Consider the following 23,920-nt stretch of genomic DNA (forward strand, 5'->3'; position numbering starts at 1 on the left):
AGTTGGGTAGAGTACCTTCTGTTTCTATTTTGTGGAATAGTTTGTGAAGAACTGGGATTAGATCTTCTTTGAAGGTCTGATAGAACTCTCTACTAAACCCATCTGGTCCTGGGCTTTTTTTGGTTGGTAGACTATTAATGAGTGCTTCTATTTCTTTGGAGTTAGAACATAGAGAGTTCATTACTTTAAAAGTATTAGAAAGAGAAATAAATCTAAGGAAAGAATTTTTGTATGGTTCAATATATGAAAATTAGCAAATGTAATCTACCATATAAACAATTTGATAAACAAGTCCAAAATACAATTGATCTATGAGCATGGGGAATCTTTTATATTCTGATATCTTCTTCAATTTCTTTCTCCAAAAGACTTGAATTTTTATCATATAAATATTTCACTTGCTTATTTAGAGTTACCCCAGTGTATTTTATTCTTTTTAAGGTATTTAATGGATATCACTTCTCTGATTTCTTCCTTAGCCCATTTGTTATTTATATATAAGAAAGTTACTGATTTTTTTTCAAAAATAATGTTATATCTTATATCTAGCCACTGTGCTGAAAATGTTTATCACTGTACGATTTCCTTAGTAGAAAATTTAGGGTCTCTTCTGTATACTATTATATCATCTGCAAAAACAATACTTTAACTTCTTTCCTATTTTTATCCCCTTGATCTCTTTCAGTTCTCATACCACTATAGCTAGAATTTCAAATACTATATTGAATAGTGTGTACCTCTTATCACTAATCTCTTGAATATTTTTATTATGAAAAGGTGTTGGATTTTGTTCCAGCCATTTTTTTTTTTGGTCTGTTGTGATCATGTCTTTGTATTTTGGATTTGTTTTTCAAATTGTTTATATGGTAGATTACATTTGATAATTTTCATATATTGAACCATCCCTGTGTCTCAGGGATAAAACCTTTTTAATCATGTGTTGTAGCCCAGGCTGGCCTCGAACTCAGAAATCTGCCTGTCTCTGTCTCCCGAGTGCTGGGATTAAAGGCGTGCGCCATGTCGGGCTTTTTTGGGGTTGCAGGTATTTTATTAGTACTTTTGCACCTGTGCTTGTGAGGAAAATGCCCTTTCATTGTTGAGTCTATGTGGTTTGTGTGTCAGAGAGACAGTGGCTTAAACATTAATTTGCCAATGTTCTTCCTGTTTATACTTTTGTAGAATAATTATGAGTTTTGACATTAACACTTCTTTGAAAGTCTCATAGAATTCAGCTCTAAAATTGTCTGGCCTTGAGCTTTTACTAATTGGTAAATGTTTGAAGACTTCTATTTCAATAGCAGTCATGGGATTATTTGAATTGTTTAATCTGATCTTAATTTAACTTTTCTAAATGGTACCTATTGAGAAAATTACCTATATCTTTTAGATTTTCCAGTTCAGTGGAGTACAGATTTTTAAAGCATGTCCTTATGATTCTCTCAGTCCTTGGTGTCTGTTGTTATGCCCCCATCCCATTTTTGTTTCAGATTTTGTTAGTTTGAATATTCTTACTCTGCCTTTTAGTTAGTTTGGATATTATTAGCATGTCTATTTTGTTAATTTTCTCAAAGAACCAATTATGTTTATTGGTTCTTTTTATTGCTATTTTTGTTTCCATTTTATTGATTTTTCTATTTTATTAAATTTAATGATTTTTCTATTTTATTAATTTTTATCTTTTTTCCATCTATTCCTCTTGGATGTGCTACTTCTTCTATTCTAGAGCTTTCAGGTGTGCAGTTAGGTTGCTAGTCCAAGATCTCTCCTTTTGATAGGTAGGCACTTATTGCTATAAACTTTCCCCTTAGTACTGCTTTCATTGTGGCCCATAAGTTTGGGTAATTTTTAAACTTATTTTCATTGAATTCTAGGAATTCTTTAATTTTTTTCTTTCTTTCTGCCCTGATAAATTCTATATTGAACTGAGAGTTATTTAGTTTCCATAGGTTTGTAGGCTTACTTTTGTTTCTTTTGCTGTTATCTAGCATTAATTTATGGTGTCCTAACAGGATACAGGGAGTTATTTCAATTTTCATATATCTATTGAGACCTGAATTGTTAAAGGATATATGGTCAATTTTGAAGAAAGTTCCATGCACACGAGGAGAGAAGGTTATACTCTTTTGTGTTTGGGTAGAATGCCCTGTAAATATCTATTAGGTTCATTTGGTTTTTAACATCAGATGACCCCAGCATTTCTATTTAGTTTAATTCTAGATGACCTGTCTATTGATGAGAGTGTGGTATTATAGTCTTGCACTGTTAGTGTGTGACTGTCAGGGTGTGATGTAAGCTGTAATTGTATTTCTTTTACAAAAATGAGTATCTTATGTTTGGGGGCATATATTTTAAGACATGAAACATTACATTGATATATTTTTCTTTTGATGAATATGTAGTGTCCTTCTTCATTTCTTTTGATTAATTCTGATCTGGAGTCTATTTTGTTAGATATAAAATGGCTACACCAACTTGCTTCTTGGGTCCATTTGCTTGAAGCATCTTTTCTACCACTTTACAATGAGATTATATTTATCCTAGATCTCAAGATATGTTTCTTTTATGAAGCAGAAGGATAGACCCTGTATTCATATCCATTTTATTAGTCTATTTTTAAAATTGGGATTCTGAAGCCATTGATATTGAAAGATAAAAATAAATAATGATTGTTAATTGCTATTACTTTGTTATTGTTGATGGCAGTGGTTCTCTCTCTCTCTCTCTCTCTCTCTCTCTCTCTCTCTCTCTCTCTCTCTCTCCCTCTTCCCTCTTTCCCTCCCTTCTGCTTTTGGACCTTCTGATATAAGACTATATATTTACTATATTTTCATATATGTCACTAATCTACTCAGTTGGATTGTTATTTCTAGCATTGTCTATAGAGCTGGTTCTCAATGAAGAACCACAGAAGTCATGTGTGATTCATTTTATTTCTTCTGTCACCGGTACTTGGTAAATCATATTTTCTTCATCTATGATGTTGATAGTTTGGATGGATATAGTAGTTTGGGCTGGCTTCTGTAGTTTCCTACAGTCTACAGGTTATGTTCAAGCCCTTCTGGCTTTTAGAGTGTCTATTGAAAAGTCACATGCAATTCTGTAAGACCCAGAATCCAGGAAGACTGAGGTAAAATAATGTCTTCTGTATATAACGATTACATTCATGAATACATAGCTATCACATTCATGAACACATAGCTATGTTTGCCTGCCTAAGATCAAGACAGTTAATATTCTAATATGGAGTGGGAAAAGGCTCATAAATTCCCACCTCTACTTGAGAATCTATTCACAGTCAATGATTACTAGGTGATAGGATACATTTTCTTGTTTATTTATTTATTTATTTATTTAGCATACCATATTTTATTCTCACCCCACCTCCATCCACCATCTGACTGTTCGACATCCTATACCTCTTCCCCACCCACCTGTCTCCACAGGTATGCTTCCACCCCCACCCCCACCCCATCTGACCTCTAAACTCCCTGGGGACTCCAGTCTCTTGAGGGATAGGTGCATCATCTCTGAGTGAACACTGACCTGGCAGTCCTGTACTGTATGTGTTTTGGAAGCCTCATATGATCTAGTATATGCTGCCTGTTTGGTGTTTGCAAGATCTCTGTGGTCCAGGCTAATTCTGTCCATTGCTTGGGTACAAATATTTGCATCTGACCCTTTCAGCTACTTGTTTTGTCTTCTGGAGGGTGGTAATGCTAAGTCCATAATTGTGAGTGCTCCACAGAACTCAAAAAAAATATCAACAAGCTGAACAGTCCATTTTCTTTAGAGCTCTGGTCTGTGGATCAAGGCTTGTCCTATACTCATGAATGCATGGACAACAATAATCAGACTCACCATATCATTTATAAAAGGAAATGAAGTTGGCAGAGGAATGTGAGGGAAATGTTTTGTAAGTTTGGGAGTGCATATATGAAAATAATTGAAACATTATATACACAAAAACTACTATATGAATAATCAAAGGAGGGTGTTTCTTGTTATGTTCTCAATGAAAAACCACAGAAGTCATGTGTGAGTCATTTTATTTCTTCTGTCACATGGGTCTTTGGTATCTACTGGAAACCTCAGTTAAGACATTTTAGATTCCAACCCAGACTTTGATATTTACCAGCTACATGATCTGTTAAAATGACTAACTTTCAAAAAATATTTATTATTCCTAAAATGCTGGCTTAATGTACTTAGACCCTACAGTTATGTTACCAATTGAAACAAACATTCAGTATCTGAAATACATTAGATCGTATTACTTGAACATAGTTGTTAGTTTTAGTGTTAATTATTAGCTAGAAACTCAAGTTGTGGGAGGGTATGTTTATATGACTCTCTTAATCTGTATTAGCCATCATAATTGACTTGGATAGAATTAAATTTACCCATGAAAGCAGGGTTATTAAATATATGGTGATATGGCTACATATGTTATACACATTGTGAAATGAATATCTACTAACAACCAATAAATCTCATCGTAAATAGCATGGTTTATACAATGTGCAAAAGAAGAATTGCCAGCCTACAAGTTTTGAATCACAAAGAAAGTCTCAGATTCTGACTTAGTATATATAAACTTGTTTTTATGTTAAAAATGATTTGAAAACTAGGTTTTTAAAACTGGGTTTTTTGTTTTGTTTTTATATAAAGTTTTCATGAACTTTGAGACTGACATTACAATCAAGCCAAGTAAAATGCCTCAGAGTGGATCTTAAACTTAGATTATTATAAAAGAGAATAGGAAGGTAGGAGTACCAATCTTAAAAAGAGGTTTGTCCCTTTAGAATACTCTCGTACTTTTAGGATTTAGTACTTCCCTGGGACTTCCATAATTCTGCACTAGAAGATGACTAGGCTGAACAACAACAACAACAAAAAGCAATTTTCTCATGATTTGGGTATCTAAAAAGTCTGTGATTAAGATTTTAGGTTGGTTGTTCTCTGAGACCTCCTTCCTCAGTCTGGAGAAAGCTGTGACCTCATTCAGCCTCCACATGGTATTCATTTACATGTCTGTATCCTAATCTGCTGTTCTTGTAAGGGTTAGGACATTCCTGTGCAACTACATTTTAGTTTAAATACTTTGTGGGGTGGTAGTGTTGGTGGTAGTGGTAGTGGATGTAGTGGTAGTTGTTGTGATGGTGGTGGTTTGCTGGTGGTAGTGGTGGTGATGGTGGTGATGGTGTGTGTATGTTTGTGTTTATGACAGTAAATGTGTGAACATGCATGTGTAGGCCAGAGGTCAACATGATGAGCCTTCTTAAATTTTCCCATTTAAAAAAGAACATGGTATCTTTCACTGAACTTGGAGTTTATAGATTTAGCTATACTTCATGGACAACAAGGCTTCAAGGGTCTCCTGATATCTGCCTACCATTGCCTCCACACAACTGGATTGACATGAAAGTGTCATTAGACATGCTTTTTTTTTTTACATGAGGTCTAAAGATTGAACTCAGGTCTTCAATTCTTGCATGGCGAGCACTTTTATAACCATGTCCTCTTTCTAAGTCTTCCCTAAAGTATCCATTTAGGGAATCTATTTCTAAGTGAAGTCACATTTTTGCCTGAAAGAAATGTAGAGTATTAATATTTCAACTTTCTCACAGATATGATTTAGTGGATAACATGTGGTTTGCTATGATTGAAGCCCAGAAATATAGTATACTGAAGGCTATCAAATGTAGGTCTTCAGGATCACGTGCTAGACTGGGAATGGGTGCTGCTACTGCCCAATATCACACCATTCAGTCCTAATATATGGTTTGTTCAGGACATGATTAAGATTCAACGTAAACTTGCTACTGAATAGATAGATCATTCTTTAATGCCACTCTCATGAAAAAATATGTCAGAAAAAATGTCAACATCATAAATAAAAGACAAATTCTTTTCGGTTATAACTGATCCATAAAGCAAATTTTAAATATATATATATATATATATATATATATATATATATGCATATGTATAAGATATATGTAGCATGTAATGACGATGTGAGAATGCATGTAAGACCATGACTCACACAAACAGGACAAACCAAGAGAAACTAAAGAAATAATAATAACATTTGTAGATAGTCCAGGAAAAAATGTATCATCGCTTGTGCTTACTTGGGCCTTAAGTAGCTCTGGCAGGGAGACTCGGAGTCTGCATCACTGGCCTCTAGCTTTTATCCAAGGAACTTTACTTACCCCGTTCACAGGACCTTGCGATACTTAATTGTATACCTGAAATTCCATGAAGATTTTAGATAGGGTTTAAAAAGTCTTAATAAAACTTTATATTTGATATTTATATAGATGTATATACATAATGCAGGAATATCAATATCATACACATAGCATATATAACATGTATAACATACAAAAAGAGAGCATTAGGGAGCATAAAGTCTAGTATCCAAACCTCTAGGTTTCATCTTCAGCCTTCTGCAGAGCAGCAGCTGTGAGAACGTCTCCATTTTCTTTTTTCTTCTCTTTATATGGGAAATCCTTACACCAATCTTTTTTTTTTAATTGGGTATTTATTTCATTTCCAATGCTGTCCCAAAAGTCCCCCACACGCTCCTGCACCCACTCCCCCACCCACGCACTCCCACTTCTTGGCCCTGNCGTTCCCCTGTACTGAGGCATATAAAGTTTGCACGACCAATGGGCCTCTCTTTCCACTGATGGCCGACTAGGCCATCTTCTGATTCATATATATGTATATACCTATGTATATATATATATATATTTTACACACACACACACACACACACACACACATATATATATATATATATATATATATATATATATACATATATATATATATAGGTATATACACACTTGAATACATATACATATGTATATACATACAAATATAGATGTAAAATGTATATATAATTGAATTTATATGTTATTAATATATACATATTAATTCATATGTTATTTTCATTTTGGAAATTAAGGCAATGAATGTGTGATCTTTGTGGGTTTAATCTATAAGTATCTTGTAGCTTATTTAAAATGTAAGCAGTAGAGTGTAGTTTTCCATTGTTTGGAAAATAGTCCATCTTCCATGCAAGGTGAGAAAAGCAATCTTGTTCTCATAGTTAGAAGCACATACCTATTTGCAGCCCATTAGTTAATGAAGATAAGACATTTTAATAAATTATCCAATGTATTTCTAGATTCTAATGTAGCATGAGATTTCTTGGGATTAAAAGTCATCCCACAGTCATCCATTGGATGGAGCACAAGGTTCCAATGAAGGAACCAGAGATATACCCAGGGAACTGAAGGGGACTGAAGCCCCATAGAAGGAACATCAATATGAACTAACCAGTACCCTCAGAGCTCCTTGGAACTATACCACCAAAGAAAACACATGATGGAACTTGTGGCTCTAGCTATATTTGTAGCAGAGGATGACCTAGTCATCAATGGGAGGAGAGGCCCTGGTCCTATGAAGACTCTATGCCCCAATATAGGGAAATGCCCGGACTAGGAATGGGAGTGGGTTGGTTGGGGAGCAGGGGGCGGGGGAGGGGATAGGGGATTTTCAGAGGGGAAACTAGGAAAGGGGATAACATTTGAAATGTAAATAAAGAAAACATCTAATTAAAAAAAAAGAGGTAATTCTGAAAAAAAGTTAGCCCTTTAAAATATTAAATCTTCAGCTTTCTGCTGTCGTTACATATTTTACTTAATTACTTTTTTCCTTTTACCACACCTCAGAAATTATAGTTTTAGTAAATTCTTATTCATTGAAGTTATAATTACATGATTCATTGTGGAGTACTTTTTACTGACAATATTTATGATAATTGACTATGTGCCTGCACTCAGAGCATATAAGGAAGAAACTGAATGAACAATATTTATTTTCCTTGTCTAATGTGCCATAGTGTTTCAACAATTGCATTGTTGGGCAAGGCATGAGTAATGTCTGATGGGGCACAGGGAACTGTTCCCTAGAGGAGCAGTGGATAGAGCACATGATAACTTTCAGAGAGGCATTTGAATAGTTGTGAGATTTTTCTTTAATCTCTGCATAATTGTAATACAAATTAGGTGAAAGTAATAAAATGTATTGTAGTGTTCTAGAGTCCTCATGCCTATTTTCCTAAAATGCATTTTTTTCTGTAAATCAGTTCCTCTAGGAGATACTATGCATAATTATATATATATATATATATATATATATATCTTAAGAATATTGGCTTTACAGCATTTCACATCAGGTGGTAATACTCACAGCATACACCACTGCTCATTTCTGCTTTTGTTTGTTAGTTTGTTTTATTATTTCCTGTGGTTTATGTTGTTTTCAGTAGATGAATTAGAAAAATCATAGAAAATTGGTTACTGAAAATTGAAATGGGAACTGATGAAATCTCTTCTGAAACCTGCTTTTCAGTATTTATCATAAAGCACATTTCTAGGTACTTGCTTGATTTACATTTAGCAAGCAGTAATGACACAGCAAAGTAAGCGGGTTCTGTGCAATTGCTTCCAGCCTTTCCTCAATTGCACCAGCAATCCCATAGATTCCAATCTTGACAGGTCGCATAATTAGAAAATACTCTTTGTCTTATTAAATGTGACTCCTCAATAGAATTCACTCTCTTACCAGCAAAAAGCAGAAAATATACTTCAAATCTAAAATGGGAAATCAAGGGGGACTGTTTTATTTTTATCTGTCTTTGTGCAAGCCACATTATTATCAAAGGATATTGTAATACCAAAAGTGTACTTTGGGGATTTAAATCACGCATTAGTCTGGAAAGCAAAAAGCGCTGTAGGGCCCATGCAATATATTTTCTCATTAATCTGATTGAAAGATTATCCTTCCTATAGCTATGAAAAGTCTAATACTCATATATCCATCTTCTCTGCTAGTACAATTCAGCTTTCTGCAGTGTCATTGTTGGGGATCTAACATATTCTTTTCCTCTCGGCATAAGTCCATCTATATTAAAATAAATTCAGAGCAGTCCGCCATTTCATGCACACATTGTGATTATTTCATAAGCTGCTGTGGAAAATGGAAATATCAGCAAGCTATGCAGTTTCCTGGTAATGTAATGCTGTCATTACCTCAGTAGCCATATGAAAAAGTTTAGCTATATTGTCTTTGACAAATGTTCAGTGAGTCAAAACAGTGCATTTAAATGAAATGCAGATATGAATGAGCCATTACTGCAATCATAATTCCAGCTTCTAAATTATCTTATATGAATATATACACTTTCTCTGTAGCCTGACACTTGTAATACATGACTAGCTCTGCATTTACTCTTCCACTCTGCCTCTTTTCTCAGCATCATTTGTCTCCGGATTCAGAATGGAGTATTGTGATCAAAGGCTGCATGCAGTAATTGAAGATGCTCCTGATGATTTCATGCAATCAGAGTGGCACATAATTTGTCATGAAAATAAACTCAAAGGACAAAGGGGATGTATAGATTGTCTTTCTATATAGTCCGCATCTTTATAAAAAGGTTAGCAAATCTTTGTGAACAAGTCATGTAAAAAGAAATCCCCAGACACTTTCATGCTTTCAAACAAAAGAGACTGGCTGAAATCTTGTGCAATCTTAGTCACACCTTGCAGCCCTATGTGAATATAAGTTTTAATGAAACTAAGGAAAATGTTTGAAAAGGAATGATTCCATTCACAGCACTTTGTGTGCTGATACCATGAAGAGTATACATCGCTCCAGTTATAACTGTCACAGAGATAATACACTTTTATGCCTTAAGACACTGAGATCATACTGAAGATAACCAAAAGAAATAAGCTGCCACCATCACTAATCCACAGTTTTGAAACACTATAGCATTGCTTGGTTAAAAGAAGGTAAAACCGTCTACTAATATAATAGAGAAAATGTTTTAAAAGTAAACATGTCTGAAAGAATTAAAACTTTTCATGTTTATTTGTCATTCATATGCACTATGGGTCAAATCGTCTGTGTCTGATTTTATGTATTTTTATATGACAATTGAAAATGCAAAATGAGTCTAGGCCTTTCAATTCCCCAAAGATATGTTTGCTAATGCAGTGAAATGAAAATCAAAGCAACATTTGGCTTTGGGGTTCTCTTCAGATGCTAGCTCTTGCAATCTCAAATGTGCTCTTATGGCTGAGTTTATAATGTGTATAGCAGATTAGAGTACATGATGATATTCAGATGCAACATTCAAGCACTTTAAAATAATGCTGTCTATATTATTCTCACCCAGCAAATATTTCTTGATGGATTTTTTTACATGGTTAAAATTGAATTTCACTTTTCCATTGCATATGTGTCTTATCAGCTAAACTCTGTACCTGCAAACCTGTTTTTCTTTTAAACAAAAATCACAACCAAAATTTGATGAACAATTTCTATAAAGCTGCAATCTGAGATCTATAAAGAGAACATCATAAGTTTTATGACAAGGCTACCTTTTGTAATAAAAATATATCACCTCATCTATCATATATCTACCTGTATATCTACCATAATAGAATGCATCTTGTAATAAAAAAGAGTCATTCTTACTAGTCACTCATAAAGAAAAAAATAAAAGACAAAATTTATAATGATCAAAGTATTTCTTCCTACTTAACATTGTTTCTTAAATTCAGCTTGAAAATGTGTATGTAAAAATGTTACCATTGTGGATATAATTTGATACTGGAGATTCAGGATATCACATAGAAAAGAATAAGAATAAACTCAGTATTATGAGACCTCACAGTGAGTCAATTTTTTGTTTATTTTCCTTAAGGACATGATAACTTTGCAGGGAAAAGAAAAATCTCACTTGGAAATTTAGAGTAAGATATAATTTTTTTAATCGAGCTCAAGAACTATCAATACTAATTTGTTAATTTGTGACCCCCAAATGCAATCATATTATTTGGAAAAAAATCACAATGCTTTTAGGAAACTATTAAATGCACAGCAGTATTTTAAATCTAACTCTGTAATTTGTTCTTATTTCATGCTGGCATTATTGGTTCTTGCATATAGTTATGTAATGATCACTAAAGCTAGCTAGTTTTTGAAATTGTTCTAAAAAGCCAATTAACAGATGACAAAAGCTGACTACAACATCAGGTTTTTACATTCCTTACCTTAAAGGTACACACAGCAAACATTTTTTCCATCCTAAAAAAACAAGTAAATAAAATATTGTAATTTCCTTACTCTAAAAGAAATATGTGGCATTGTAGACTCCTGTGACTTTTATCTTCAACTTTCTATCAATATTGTCACCTATAGTTCTTTAACCTAAAGTAGCTAAATCATTGAAATTATTTCAGTGTCCAAGGAGAAAAAAACCAACAAACTATTAAGTCTTATAATTTTTATGCATAGTATTGTTGTGGCACATTCTTAACATGCAGCACCAACATTCAATTCTACTAAAGAAAGTAGAGAATTATTTAAAAATATATAGGTGACATAATCAGAAATCTTTAATTGTGCAAAATTTCCATCTTTTATTATTATATGCCATAAAGTAATAGTGTCTATTTTGATACCTACTTGGAGTATGGAAAAATATCCTATGAATATGATGTCACCCAGAAAATAAATAATTGTGAGAGAAATAAGGAATTTAACTGTAAATTAAATTGATAAGAAAATAACATTGTATTATAAATAGATATTTTGCTTCTAAGCTACTATGTAACCATCCCAAAATGAGACCACAAAGAAAATCATGTTTAGCCTCTGTATATACTTATCGATAAAGAAGATGGCATGAGGAATGGAACTTCTGTCATACAATCACATTTTCTGAAATCCCTTGCTTTTGTAATTGTAAATGAGTCTAGGGCACATGCTTGTGTCCCCACTATCACTGATCTAGGCAATGCTATTGTATAGTTGCCTGATTCCAGTTTCATAGAAGCCCAACTATGAAAATTAGACTCTGGCATATAAACGACTAAACTGATATGAGACCATAACAATTGTAAACCATTTGTACAAATGGAACTGGATCAAATATCCTATTACAGGGAAAAACCTTGTATTGGCTCTATTTTTTCAAACACTCATGAAGTATTTGGATTTCCTTTATGTTTATCTTTGTTTTTAAAACATTTTGACATCAGTAACTATCCCAATGGTATTTTTATATCAAAATCACATCGCTTCATATCTCATTTAGACATACTTCAGTAAAGCATTTCTGTTAGATATAGTTTTCTCAAGAAAAGAAGCTTTTCTAAAAATAAGTTTCCAAGGAGCTTCTTTAGATTATAAAAGTGTGGGTTGCAACTTGATTTAAAGATAGTGTGTGCTTATTAAAAATCCATCAATGAACCCATCAATCATCTTGAGCATGAAATTTATTACTTAAGTTTTCATGTTTGAATTTCATATTCTGAAAGAATTTGAAATTCAGGAAGTAGCTTCCAAACAATCATTTCTTGCTCTCACCAGAATATGTAGTGTCTCTGTTTGAAAAACTGATAAATATTTTTTAAAAATTATATAAGAAATGACACATATCTTAAACACTATGAAATTAGCACAATTGAAATGCAGAACATAGCACATCATTAGTGGGTTCAATCTTTTCCCTCCCTGTAATTGATGGGATAGTAACCGTGGTAATAAATGTGGAAAACAGATGAGAAACTCTGCTGAATTCTGTATGCTACTCAGGCAGATCAGTCATTTACAATGGTAATAAGCCCTGTTCAGGGCACAGTAAAAATCAACAAGCAGACAACAGTCATAACAAAGTAGAGGTTTTCTGTGAAAAATTAAAAACTCTACCTTATTTGAATAAATAATATCTGTAGAACCATTCTTGCATCACAATTTCAAAGACAATTGAAGGGCTCAGAGTAGTAACAGGTGATCTCCAGACTCCAAGCTTGTAACAAAAACTCAGGATTTAAAGAAATTATACCAATATCCCTTCCATGTTCAAGGACAGATTTTAAGTAGTATCCTTAATTCTATACCTTGTCTTTATCTTCTCAAGGAAAAGGACTCAATTCCTTTTTCAGTTTCACACGTTTAAATGTGCTTCTTATTTCCATTTCCACTTTCATAAACTAATCTCTTGCTTTGTTATTAACTTACTCTTATCCTTTGAAAATAATGTTATAACAGACATTTTCTACGGTGGACAGCAGGCACAGGGTCATGGTCTTCAGGCAGTTCTACCTCTGCTAGAACACAGGCTAAACCTCCTAGATTAAAACAAAATGTCATGCTGGATAAAATTAGAACAGAGGATGAGGGCTTTTACTGTAATATGAATAAATTGTAATGAAAGAAAAATATAGGAAAATGTATAGGAAAAATGTATTAGGTAAGTTGAGAAAAATAAATTTAAGTTTGCCAAACAAATGATGACAATAGCCAATCATATGCAATACACACAAAACTTAGAACATTAAAGACAAGAGTAAGAAGTTTGAAATTATGGAAGCACTGAATTCAAAGAATGACATTAGAACACAATATTTCCCCACTCCAGTTATTTCAGAGACCAAAGGGTCCTGGGCTTTGAATGCAGGTAAGGAATAAAAAAGGCACAAAGTGTAACATTATCATCTTATGTGTTGGTATGGTTCAGTACACTATTCTCTTCTTATTTAAGTGGCATGAATGGGAGTGATTTAAAGCAAAACAGGTCATGGACATAATAATGACATTCTGTAGCTCCCTTTCCCTCCTCATATAACTGAGCATACAATAGTTTGGATTTTCTGAGATCTGCCAAAGGTACCCACCCTATTTATTTAACTCATCTGTGTAAAATAACTTGTGGACTCAAATATGCAGCTTCTGTTTAAAAGCTGCTTCTATAGGGTTACCAGACACATGACAAGTAGGAAATATAAATACTTAGGCTTGCTTGTATACTATTATCATTATGGTATGTCTGTGAATTATACAATTTTATATTAGTTATTGAAAGTCATAGATTAAATATTTCCTTTTCCTACATGGACAATGAACATAAAAGAGGTTTAGATGTCTTGATTAACCAAAGATTGCCATGTCTATCAATGGAAGTCCTATTTAAAGAGTATGAGTTTTGCTGGCACTATTATTAAGAGAAAGCAACAATAATGCTGATTAATAACTAATTAGCATTCTTTAGTATAAGGTATCACCTGCATTGTGGGAAAAAAAGATAGCATACTATAATTTGTCATTTCTATAGGCTCTAGACATCACTACATATTTTACATCCCTGTTTTAGTTATCTATCCTTATATTTTATAACCAATATTATAATATCAAGATACTCAGAAGATACTGTGGGAGAGATATTTTGATGTATTTAGTCTACAAGTTCTAGATTTCATAGTAAGATTGTAATGAAGATTCCTATTAACTAACATTTAAGTATTTGAATAATGAGAATATTTAAAATTGTTACTCTATATTTACTATTAAATGACACATAGATACACACACAATCACATGTGTAGACACATACACATGCTCATTTACATAAACACTCTCACACATGCACAAAGCTTTCAACCATTTTTGGCTTAATCCCACGTGGTATTCATAATGAAAATGAGATTTGTTATCAGGCAAGAAACTTGAAACTGATTTGACCTTGATATAATTTATATATTAGGGATATATTTACACTTCTTGCATAGCACAATAGGTCAGTATAAAGGGAGATCTGTATTTGGTTTGCTTAAACTGGGTAATCCAAGTTGATGCACAGCATTTATTTCTCATTTTAATGACATTGTTTATTCCACAGATTATTTTCTCATGCTTATGTTAAGGCGAGCTGAATAGAAAATGTACTGTAGATAACCAAACAACAGTAAAATGACTCACCTTATCCTATGAGTTTGAGCCATTTCATTTTATATTGCATAATAAGATTTGACAACCCAATTTAAAGAAAAAACAAAAGAGTTGCTGACTAAAGTGTAAAGCTTATATTAAAATACTGTGTTTCTGTGGGGAGCAGGATAGTTGAGAATTCAGTAGGTAATTTCTGCCAGAGCTCCTGAAATAAGCAAACCTATAGCTCTTAACTAAGCATAAATGCAGATAATGTTATTTTAGTCAGTAATTGGAATTTTACAGATCCAGTTAAATGCTGGTGCAAAATAAAATTAAGAAGAAGCTTGAATTTAGTCATCTCAGTAGAGTGGACAAGGAGGTACTCTAGAAAGACTTGACCTTTGATTGGACTTGCTTCATACTATGTCCTTTTATGAAGACAGATAAAACATGAGAAAAAAAAAACTAACTGAAATTACTAAATCCAAGTAAAAATTTGGAAGCCTATTAACTTTTATTTACTTTAAAGTACAACTTGGTCTATTTTCTGTTGCCTAGTCATTTACAAAGTTCCTAGAGATAGACATATTCAATAATTTTGACACCATCATTAAGATAATCAATTGTCAAATTTCTAAGGGATATTTAAATTTTCCAGAAAAAATACTTTTTTATTTTCTCAAGCAAATATATACAATCAATATAAGCAAAATATTCTTAAACTACTCTGTTCATTGATAAGTTGATGTTCAGAATAAAAAAAATGTATTGGGGATGATAATATTAATGATTAAGAGTACTAGCAACTCTTACAGAGGACCAGACTTTAATTCCCAGCACACACATATCAGCTCACAACTGCCTGAAATTCCAATCCCATAGGATCTGTCTCTCTCTTGCAGCTATGATGGATACCAGGAATGCATATGGTACACAGACATACATTCAAGCAACCACTTCCCCACCACCACCACCACCACCAACAACAACAACAACACCATCACCCACATGCGTGCATGCTGCAACATTTTGTCCTCTAGGAGCACTGTAGATTGAGAATGCTATCGGCATGGTACATACAGATTCTTAAACGTCTAAAACCCATATTTATTTCCTATATTGTTGGGATGATAATAAATTATTCTTTTCAGTTTTCTGTTCTGCAGGTGACTGACCATAAACCACAAGTATAGGCAAGTCTTCATCTAAACTCTTTGTGAACTGGAAAATAATTAGAGGAATTTAGATGTGATAAATATGGATCACCATTAGTCCTAGCAAAATAAAGAAACTATGAAGACTTTGGAGTTATCAATATTTATTGTGTCCTGTGTAATTTTCCCCACAATTCTTCTTTGCTACTGGACCCACTAGGAAGGCTTTAGCAAGCAGATGTAAGGTGGATTAAAGTGAGGGAGAGAATAGAGCTAAGAAAGCAATTAGTGAGGTATTTCAGAACATATTTGGGGTAGTCTCCATTATAATTTATCAGAGTTCCTTTACTTGGGACCTGATGACAAGCCCCTAATCATGCATTATTGTAAATGATAGACACTTGAATCTCTATAATCCTAATCTTCTCTATAGACTTGGAAACTATTCTTTCCATTTTTACTAAATCCCTTTTATCCACTTGATCAAGTGTCCTATCAACTCATGCTCTGTTTCCTTGAGTTGTCTCAGCTTATTGTTGTCTATCTTCTCAATTACTAGTCTATACTTAACCTTGACTGCTAGCTCAGCTTTTCTATGAAGTTAATATACAAGGTGCCTTAAATCCATCCTCCTTCCCCTTCTCCCTTCTTCTCTCCTTCCCTTCCTTGCTTCAATCCTTCTTTCATTTACTTTTCATTCTTCCAAGTTGAATACCAAGGAGAAATCTACACTTTACTTTATCCTCTCCTCTGATATAGTTCCATAAGACCTTATGGCTGTATGAATTTGCTGTGATTCATTTACCAAATAAATATATTTACATTTCTTGCATAGCAGAGTAGGTCACAAATATTTTACCTACTAAAGAGAAATGTTACAATATATATAATCAACAGTAAAACACTATTAAAATGTACCATAAAGGAAGTATCAAACAAAGCTTTTGTAGTGTATAGAAACTTGCAGGACTAAATTGTCACTTAGATCATGCATTTTTTAGAATATATGCTTGTAGTAATTTGCTTCAAATTTCCCTGTTTGCAACAGACATTCTGACACACATCCCCATCATTTAAATATTTCAGTGTTGCCAGTTATATATGTTAAAACATCAAAACACATTGTTTATAAATTTTTCATTGGCACCAAGAATCTCATCCTAAATTTCTAGAAGCAAATTATCTGACATAAGACTCATGACGCTGTTGTTTTATTACACAGATACAACACACACACACACACACACACACACACACACACGTCTTTTTTCAAATTGTGTTGAATTAAATAAATTAAAACTTTTTTGTTTACAAGGTATTTTAATTGTTCTAAATTTTTTGTTTCTGTTAAGGGCAAGAGTAAAAACATAATGGTAAGAAATACAAAATCTTTGCCTCCTTAAAGGTAAAATTTGCCTTCAATTTTTAATTTTGTTTATCGGAGCTTATGTGCAGTAAAACATTAATCCAAATGTCTTAACATGAACATAGATTCCTGCCCACTAACCATGTTAGCTGCAAAGAAAATATGGTTAAGTAGAACACAGAAATGTGACAAAGTATGGATCTCCACCTTTTGAGCTTTTTAAGAATTTTAGTATAATAGATATTAGAGGAGACTGAAGAAGTGTGGATGATCTGTTCATGCTTGCACAAACAGCTCAACCTGAGAACTATCCTTACCTTAGCTGGAGGTTCTTAATCCGAAAGTCCAAGAATCTGATGGACAATGTGTTCCTTTGCCCCAGACAAATGATTAACACTAGCAAAGCCTTTCTTTCTCTTTCCCTTACCCTGCCTTCTTCTTAAACATGAAATTTGAAAATTTTGAAAGCATTCATGGTATCAGGTCAGGAGCACTTGTCCAGTGAAGTAAAGTTAGTTTTTAAATATCAACAGTTCCTTCACTGGTTTCATATAGATTCCATTTCAGTTAGAGCAAGAAATACATTCTGGTGCTCTATGATAGAAATAGAAATTATAGTAAATAATATTTAATTATGTGAATCAAAGTTACTGTGACAACACAAATTGGAATCTTGTGTTACTAATAGTTTTTAAAGAACATAACTTTTGGAGGAGGTACATTGGGAGGAGGAGGATGAAGGAGTTGGAGGAGAAGTAGGAGATGAATATGATGAAAGTAAATTGAATTCATGCATAAAATTCTCAAAGATTTAAAAATAATGTTGTATTAAAATATTCCCTGTGTCATTTTTTTTCCAGAAACTAAATATGCTTATAAGTTAATCTAATCATGCTGGCAATTTAAATAGGTAATATATCTTAAAATAACATAATATTGTATATTGACCATTTCTGTTTCATGTATATTTATGTACTCAAAGGCAAAGGCAAGTAAATGGGAGAAAATAATTAGTCATTACTGGTAATTTCCCAGCTTCTCTGTCAAACTCTTCTTTATCTACCTTTGGCAAAAATGTCCCATTTATTTGTGTTTTTGCTGTTAATTCCTTTTTGGCACAGTTCTGAGTGTATGGTTTCCATGGGGTCCTGACTGTGATTGGGGTGAGGGAAGTTCTTTTTTTTTTTTTTTTGGCATTGCTTAGGTAGCCTGAGGAGCAGGCCAGGAGCTTGAGCTATGGTGTCACCAGTATGAAAGGTGGAGGTTATTCCCCTTTGGACTTAAAATCTCTAAGAACTTGGCCCAAAGACCTCAATTTCTTCTTCTGCCATACACATGGGTAGCAAGATGGGATTTTTTTTTTTTTTTACCAGTTTTCATACTCTACTCAGACTTGAACTTGTTTTAGTTTATTTAAGATTGTGTTTATTCAAGATGGGGGAGTTATAACAACTAGTTTTGAGTTCCAATTCAAATTATTTAGAGGACTTCACTCTCATGGAAGAAATGTCTTAATACAACAAATGACAAAGATAATAATTATTATAAGTGAATTAGTTTTTAGTCTTGTGAGCTAATAAACTCAGTGTCATAGACTCTAGGCTGTGCAGCCAAATGATGCAATTTTATTGTCCTTCTTTCAGTAATTAAAACCCATTCTATAAAACTCTGTATCTAGCAAAAATGAATACATGCAAAAAATCAAAATGTTCTATCCTTGGCTCTACATTTTAAGAGGTGATATAATTTATCAGTTTTAGGGTTCAGTGGAACTATCTAAATAGAAATAAAGGTTATGTGTAAAATCAATAATCAGATCTAGCTATTTAGATACATATGGTTCATATAATTTTTACCCTTAATTATTCTGTTCCATTGTAGAACATTAGACACTATACTCCCTATTCAGTTTTACCTTGGTACCTCTTGATCTTTATTTTCTCTCACCATGTTTCCTAATCTCTAGATATGACTATTCTATTCTATACTTCTATGAAAACAATTTCTTATCATTCAAACATAAGTGGATACATGAAATAATTATATTTCTCTGTCAGTATGTAACTTACTCCTCTAAATTTAGTTAAGTTTATCTTTAGATAAGTTATCCTTGAGTTGCATATATGTTACCACAAATCAAATATTTTCTTCTATTCATGGCTAAATAATATTCTTCTGGTATAGTAATTCATTTTTCTTATTCATGCACCTGGTGATGGAAATTTGCTTTGGTCACATGGCATGACTATTTAAGTAGTACTCTGATAAATATGCTCTAATCTTATTTCCTCTGCACACATATTCATAAGTGGTATTACTTTAATGAATCTTTATTCACATTTCCATGGAGACACTGCCTATACTTTTCTATGTATAACAGAATAATGTGAGATCTTAGACTCCAACTAATAGAATGGAATAACAACACTATAAGAGAGCTAGAACTCTTCTTTTGCTTCTTTCATTAGTTTTTCTTCTTCTTCTTCTTAATTTTAGGGGTTATTTTATTTTTTTATATTTCAAGTATTATTCCCCTTCCCCCAAAAGAAAACATTTCATTATGCAATGTTTTCCCTAATACAGCTTTCCACCTTTATGAGACTATTGATATATGCTATAAAGCTTTTGTGAACTTTTTTTTTTAAATCATTTTATTCTTTTCTTTTTTTGTTGGATATTTCCTTTATTTACATTTCAAATGTTTTACCCTTTCCAGGTCTCCCCTGCAGAAATCCCCTATCCCATCCTCCCTACTCCTGACTCAATGAGGGTGCTCCCCCACCCACACATGCACTCCTGACATCCCACCCTGGCATTTCCCTGCACTGGGGCATCAAGCACCTCCAACCCAAGGGCTTCTCCTCCCACTGATGTCCAACAAGGCCTGCCACACATGCAGCCTGAGCCATGGGTCTCTCCATGTGTACTCTTTTTTTGGTGGTCTATCCCCCCAGGAACTCTAGAGATTCTGGACAGTTGATACTGTTGCTCCCCACATGGAGCTGCAAAACCCTCAGCCCCATTCAGTCCTTTCTCCAACTCCTCCATCTGGGAGCCTGTGCTCAGTCCAATGGTTGGCTGTGAGCATCTATCTTTGCATTTGTCAGGCTCTGGCAGAGCTTCTCAGAAGACAGATCAGGCTACCTTCAGCAAGCACTTCCTGGCATCCACAATAGCATACAGGTTTGGCAACTGTATATGGGATGAATCCCCTGGTGAGGCAGTCTCAGGATGGCCATTTCTTCACTCTCAACTCCATACTTTGTCTCAATATTTCCTCCTGTGAGTATCTTGTTCCCCTTTCTAAGAAGCACTGAAGCACTGATCTCATTGCTCTTCCTTCTTGGGATTCATATCATCTGTGAATTGAAATCTTGAGTATTTAAGATTTTTGCTCTAATATCTACTTATCAGTGAGTCCATACCATATGTGTCCTTTTCTGACACTGTTACCTAACTCAGGATGATATTTTCAAGTTGCATTCATTTGCCTGCAAATTTCATGATTTCCTTGTTTTTAATAGCTGAGTAGTAGACAATTGTGTGAATGTACCACATTTTCTCTATCCATTCCTCTGTTGAGAGACATCTGGGTTGTTTTCATCTTCTGGTTATTTAAAATATGACTGCTTTTGACATAGTGGAGCATGTGTACCTATTACATGTTGGAACATCTTCTGAGTTTATGCCCAGGAGTGGTATTGGTGGATCTTCTGGTAGTACAATGTCCAATTTTCTGAGGAACCTACAAACTGATTTTCAGAGTAGTTGTACCAGCTTGCAATCCCAACAGCAATCATGGAGTGTTCCTCTTTCTCTACATCCTTATTAGCATCGGCTGTTACCTGAATTTTTTATCATAGCCATTCTGTCTAGAGTGAAGTGGAATCTCATGGTTGGTTTGATTTGCATTCACTAATGACTAAGGATGTTGAACATTTCTTTAGGTGCTTCACAGCCATTCGAGTTTCCTCAGTTGATAATTCTCTGTTTAGCTCTGTTCCCCATTTTTATTACGGTTATTTGGTTGTCTGGGGGCTAACTTCTTGAGTTCTTTTATATATATTAGATATTAACCCTCTATTGGATGTAATATTGGTAAAGATCTTTCCTTAATCTGTTGATTGCCATTTTTTCCTATTAAAAGTGTCCTTTGCCCTACAGAAGCTTCACATTTTCATAAGGTCCCATATGTTTATTCTTGATCTTAGAGCATAAGTCATTGTTCTTCTGGTCAGTAAATCTTCCTCTATGTTCATGTGTTCGAGGCTTTTCCCAAAGTTCTCTTTTATTAGATTCAATGTATCTAGTTTTACTTAGAGGTCCTTGATCCACTTGGACTTGAGCTTTGTACAAGGAAATAAGAATGGATCAACTTGCATTCTTCTACATGTTGACTGCCAGTTGAACCATACCATTTTTTGAAAATGTTGTATTTTTTCCACTGGATGGTTTTTGCTCCTTTGTCTAAAATCAAGTTACCATAGGTCTGTGGGTTCACTTCTGTGTCTTTAATTCTATTCCATTGATCTACCTGTCTGTCACTGTACCAATACCAGGAAGGTTTTTTTTTTTGTTGTTGTTTGTTTTCTTTTGTTTCGTTTTGTTTTATCACTTTTGCTCTGTAGTCCAGCTTGAGGGGATTTTTCAGAAATTTTGTTTTGTTTTGTTTTGTTTTTAATGTTGATAACAATTTTTGATATCCTGGAATTTTCTGATGTTCCAAATGAACTTTCAAATGCTCATTATAACTCTATGAAAAACAGAGTTGGAATTGTGATGGTGAATACATTGAATCTGTAGTTTGGCAAGATGGCCATTTTTATTATATTAATTCTGCCAATCCATGAGCATGGGAGATCTTTCCATCTTCTGGTTTTTATTGTTTTTGGTTTTGGGTTTTTGTTGTTGTTGTTTTTGTTTTGTTTTGTTTTGTTTTGTTTTTAAGACAGGGTTTCTCTGTGTAGCCTTGGCTGTCCTGGAACTCACTCTGTAGACCAGGCTAGCCTCAAACTCAGAAATCTGCCTGCCTCTGCCTCCCAAGTGCTGGGATTTTAGGCGTGTGCCACCATGCCTGGCTCTTTTCATCTTCTGATGTCTTCTTCAATTTCTTTCATCAGAGAGTTGAAATACTTGTCATATAGTTCTTTCACTTGTTTTGTTAGAGTCACAACAAAGTACTTTATTTTGTTTGTGACTATTGTAAAGGGTTTCATTTCTCTATTTTTTTCTCAACGCATTTATCCTTTGATTATAGGAGGGCTAATTATTTGTTTGAGTTAATTCTCTGGTGGAATTTTTGGGGTCACTTAAGTATACTATCATATCTTTTCCAAATAGTGATGTTTTGATATTTTTTCCTTTCCAATATGTATCCCTTTGACCTCCTTTAGTCCTCTAATTTCTCTGGCTAGAACTTCAAGTATTATACTGAATAGATAGGGAGAAAGTGGGCACATTTTTCTTGTCGCTTATTTTGGTGGAATTGTTTCTAGTTTCCCTTCATTTAGTTTGCTATTGGCTATTGGTTTGCTGCATATTGCTTTTACTGTGTTTAAGTATGGGCCTTCAATTCTTGATCTTTCCAAAACTATTTAACATGATGAATTTTGTCAAATGCTTTTTCAGCATCTAATGAAATGATCTTTTTTTTTTTCTTTGAATTTGTGTATGTAGCAGATTTCACTGAAATATGCTATAGAGCAGCCATCTTGGACACGGGACTCTGCCAAAAGTAGTCTGCACAGGTGTGAGTATGCACTACAGAAGGTAACAGCTTCTGGGACAGGCTGGAGCCATGGAGCTTCTGAGGCAGCCCCCTTTATGGGCTCCATACATCTGGGCACCTTCCCACGCAGAGGATAAGTGTCCACCCTGCACTGGAGGGATTTGCCTCAGCATCAGCAGAGACATCTTGGTTCCAAGACTCCACTGAAAGTAGTCTGCACAGGTGAGAGTGTGGACTACAGAAGCTAACAGCTACTGTGACAGGCCAAAGCAACACCTTTTCTGGGACAGGTCCTGTTTGGGCCTTCATCTTCGGCCAGGAGGGAGGTTCGAATGCAAGATATCTGTGCACCTTCCCTGTGAGAGGAGAGCTTGCCTGCAGAGAGTGCTCTGACCACTGAAACTCAGAGGAGAGAGCTAGTCTCCCATGTCTGCTGATAGAGGCTAAAAGAATCACCAGAGGAACAATCTCTAAACAGAGACAACTATAACAACTAACTAAAGAGATTACCAGATGGCAAAAGGTAAACGTAAGAATCTTACTAACAGAAACTAAGACCACTCACCATCATCAGGACCCAGCACTCCCACTTCGCCCAGTCCAGGGCACCCCAACACACCTAAAAAACTAGACCCAGATTTAAAAGCATATCTCATGATGATGGTAGAGGACATCAAGACGGACATTAATAACTCACTTAAAGAAATACAGGAGAACACAGCTAAACAGGTAGAAGACCTTAAAGAGGAAACACAAAAATCCCTTAAAGAATTGCAGGAAAACAACCTAACAGGTGATGGAATTGAACAAAACCATCCAAGACCTAAAAAGGGAAGTAGACACAATAAAGAAAGCCCAAAGTGAGGCAACACTGGA

This window comes from Mus caroli, chromosome 3 (genome assembly GCF_900094665.2).
Source record: "Mus caroli chromosome 3, CAROLI_EIJ_v1.1, whole genome shotgun sequence".
In the NCBI taxonomy this organism is placed as follows: domain Eukaryota; kingdom Metazoa; phylum Chordata; class Mammalia; order Rodentia; family Muridae; genus Mus; species Mus caroli.